This window comes from Schistocerca piceifrons, chromosome X, assembly GCF_021461385.2.
Source record: "Schistocerca piceifrons isolate TAMUIC-IGC-003096 chromosome X, iqSchPice1.1, whole genome shotgun sequence".
Taxonomy (NCBI): Eukaryota; Metazoa; Arthropoda; class Insecta; order Orthoptera; family Acrididae; genus Schistocerca; species Schistocerca piceifrons.
This window is the reverse complement of record NC_060149.1, coordinates 805679288-805683760: the sequence shown is the minus strand read 5'-3', so window position 1 is coordinate 805683760 and position 4473 is coordinate 805679288.

Sequence of the window (4473 nt, the reverse complement as noted above, 5' to 3'; positions counted from 1 at the left end):
CCGTAGCGGTCACGCCTAGAACCGCACGGCCACACCGGCCGGCCCGATTTTATTTTCATTATTTATTTATTTATTTATTTTGTTTTAAACTCCAAATTTTGGATAAAATTGTAATACGAATTGTTCCTGTTAGTAAGAGGGCATTGTAAGCAAATTAAGTAACATGAATCACCTCAACATGAAATACACATTTTTTTTTTAAATCACGTTTACTTCCTCCTTCCATCTTCCAATACTCTACTGAAATCAAAACATTTAAGAACAAATAAGAGAACGGAAACTGCTACAATCATATTGTTTATACAATGACCGCAGGGTGAAAGGAAATCAAAATAATGATGAAAACCAAATCCTGCATTCGGCTCCACGCATTCTTCCCGTCTGCGGTCTATGTTCATTGGTACTAAGTCGATAAACATTTCACCTCGCGTCAAAATACACTACGGGGGTCGTCTTGTGCCCGGTACGCACCAAATGTGAGGGGGTTTTGTGAACACACTACGAAAGTAATTGGGGAAGAGTTGTTGATAGTGAGGAGTGTGCTCAGACTTGCTATGGTTATCTTGTCACCGTGGCAGAATGGGTAACAAATGGACACACCTTGAAACCGAGTCTCCGCGGTCGTGGCGTAAGTATCCTCCGGTCATAAGAGGAACCGGGGGTCAATCGTTTGAGGCAGGGATCTTGTGTACCAGCACCCATACGTCAAACGCTGTTCCACATGTTAAGCGGTGCTTGTCATTGTCCGGGAAGTGGCACTGTGGGCAGAGGGGACACACGAAGGTACGAGCATATGGAATAAATTCACAGATATGTGAGTTGCTCGAAGACTGCTTAAATAATATAAAAAATGTTCAAATGTGTGTGAAACCTTATGGGCCCTAACTGCTAAGGTCATCACTCCCTAAGATTACACACTACTTAACCTAAATTATCCTAAGGACAGAAATCCGAGGGAGGATTCGAACCTCCCGGAGCCGCACAGTCCATGACTGCAGCGCCTAGACCGCTCGGCTAATCCCACGCGGCTCTTAAGTAATAGAACCATTACGTTCTCCTGGACGGCGAGTGTTCATCGGAGACAAGGGTATCGTCAGAAGTGCCCCAGGGAAGTGTGATAGGGCCGCTATTATTCTCTGTATACTAAATGATTTGGCGGACAGGATGGGCAGCAATCTGTGGTTGCTTGCTGATGATGCCGTGGTGTACGGTAAGTTGTCGAAGTTGAGTGGTTATAGGAGGATACAAGATGACTTGGAGAAAATTTCTAGTTGGTGTGATGAATGGCAGCTAGATCTAAATGTAGAAAAATGTAAGTTAATGAGTTAATGCGGATGAGTAGGAGAAACAAATATATAATGTTCGAACACAGCATTAGTAGTGCCCTGCTTGACAAAGTCACGGCGTTTAAATATCTGGGCGTAATGTTACAAACGGCTATGAAATGGAACGCGAATGTGAGGATTGTGGTAGGAAAGGCGAATGGTCGACTTAGGCTTATTGTGAGACTCTTGGGAAAGTGTGGTTCATCTGTAAAGTAGATCGCATATAGGACGCTATTTTTGAGTACTGCTAGACTGTCTGGAATGCGTACCAGGTCGGAATAAAGGAAGACATCGAAGCAGTCCAGAGATGGGTTGCTAGATTTGTTACTGGTAGCTTTGAACAAAACGCAAATGTTTACAAAGATGCTTCGGGAACTCAAATGGGAATCCCTGGAGGGAAGGCGACGTTCTTTTCGAGAAACACTATTGAGAAAATTTAGAGAAAGGCATTTGAAGCTGACTGCAGAACGATTCTGTTGCTCCCAACATACGAGGGTAATCCCAAAAGTAAGGTCTCCTGTTTTTTTTTATAAGTACATAGACCTGTTTATTTCTACAATGGTTTACATCAGTTTACAGCTTGAACATTTATCTATTTTTCGACATAATCACCATTTCTATTGATGCATTTTTATAGACGCTGTGGCAGTTTTTGTATGCTAATGTCATACCAAGCTCACTACCATGCTGTTCAGAAAGTTATGAACCTCTTCTTTCACCTCGTCGTCGAAGCTGAATCACTGGGACCACTATTAACGCTGACAGGTACTGTGAGAGTCTGAAAAAACTCAAACGGGCAATTCAGAACCGGAGACGAGGAATGTTGAGCAAGGGCGTACACATTCGCCATGGCAACGCTCGCCCACACACCACTCGGCAAACCGTTGCTCTCCTGCAACAGATTCAGTGGAACATGATCACCCACCCACCCTATAGTCCTGACTTGGCGCCCAGTGGCTATCACCTGTTCCCTAGGTTAAAAGAACATTTGGCCGAAAGCGAATCAGCTCCGACGACGAGGTGAAAGAAGAGGTTCTTAACTTCTACATCTACATCTACATACATACTCCGCAATCCACCATACGTTGCGACGGAATCTTCTCACGAAATTCCAATCACCAACCTTCTCCTCCGAATGCGAAAATATTTTTTTGACACCGACCTACATAGGGAGGAACGATCACCACGATAAAATAAGGGAAATCAGAGCTCCTACAGAAAGAAATAGGTGTTTATTCTTTCCACATGCTATACGAGATTGGAATAATAGAGAATTGTGAAGGTGATTCGATGGACCCTCTGCCAGGCACTTCTACATCTACATACATACTCCGCAATCCACCATACGGTGCGTGGCGGAGGGTACCTCGTACCACAACTAGCATCTTCTCTCCCTGTTCCACTCCCAAACAGAACGAGGGAAAAATGACTGCCTATATGCCTCTGTACGAGCCCTAATCTCTCTTATCTTATCTTTGTGGTCTTAAAGTTGGCGGCAGTAAAATTGTACTGCAGTCAGCCTCAAATGCTGGTTCTCTAAATTTCCTCAGTAGCGATTCACGAAAAGAACGCCTCCTTTCCTCCAGAGACTCCCACCCGAGTTCCTGAAGCATTTCCGTAACACTCGCGCGATGATCAAACCTACCAGTAACAAATCTAGCAGCCCGCCTCTGAATTGCTTCTATGTCCTCCCTCAATCCGACCTGATAGGGATCCCAAACGCTCGAGCAGTACTCAAGAATAGGTCGTATTAGTGTTTTATAAGCGGTCTCCTTTACAAATGAACCACATCTTCCCAAAATTCTACCAATGAACCGAAGACGACTATCCGCCTTCCCCACAACTGCCATTACATGCTTGTGCCACTTCATATCGCTCTGCAATGTTACGCCCAAATACTTAATCGACGTGACTGTGTCAACCGCTACACTACTAATGGAGTATTCGACAGCGTGGCGGCCAGCTGGTATGACATGAGCATACAAAAACTGCCATAGTGTCTACAAAAATGCATCGACAGAAATGGTGATTATGTCAAAAAAATAGCTAAATGTTAAAGCTGTAAACTGATGTAAACCATTGTAGAAATAAACAGGCCTATGTACTTATAAGAAAAACAGGAGACCTTACTTTTAGGATTACCCTCGTACATTGCGTGTAGGGATCACGAAGATGAGATACGAGAAGTTTTGACTCATGCGGAGGCTTATACCAGGTGTACAGGTATGAAATGAACGTTTTTTTGTGAAAATGAAACACTAATTTTGAATTGAAAAGTAAAAACATTTAATTCAATGTACTGACCATTGCTTTCTATACATTTTGACCACCTTTCTGGCAATTTGTGGACACCACGCCAATAGAAATGTTCGTCTTTTGAAGCAAACCAATCAGTCACCCAATTTTCGACTTCTTCGTAGGAATCGAAGTGTTCCTCAGCCAATGCGAGTCCCATTGATGAAAACAAATGGTAGTCGGAAGTGGCCAAGTCTTGTGAATACGGCGGGTGGGGTAGCAGCTCCCAGCCAAGTGTTTTGATTGTATCCTGAACCAGTTTTGCTTTGTGTGCAGGTGCATTGTCGTGTAAAAAAATTACTTTGCCATGTCTTCTGGCCCATTCTGGTCTTTTTTCGATCAGTGCATAGTTCAAATTGATCATGTGTTGTCTGTAGCGATTAGTATTCACAGTTTCACCGGGTTTTAGGAGCTCATGATACACCAGACCTTTCTGATCCCACCAAACACAGAGCAGTGTCTTCTTGCCGAATCCATCTGGTTTTGCAGTCGATGTTGATGGTTGTCCCTCGTTAACCCATGATTTTTCCCGTTTAGGATTCTTAAAATAAATCCTTTTTTCATCGCCAGTAACAATTCGATGGAAAATTGATTTTCTTCCATGTCTTTGAAGCAAAATTTAACAAATGGTTTATCGGTTTTCCATCTGTCTGTCATTCAATCCATGTGGCACCCATTTTCCACACTTTTGGATCTTTCCCATAGCTTTCAAACGCTCAGAAAGTGTGTGTTGTGCAACATTTAGCATTGCTGCCATTTGCTTCTGACTCAAAGTATCATCTTCATCCAATATTGCTTGCAATTCGGCGTCTTCGAACTTTTTTGGTGGTCTTCCACGTTCTTCATTTCTTAC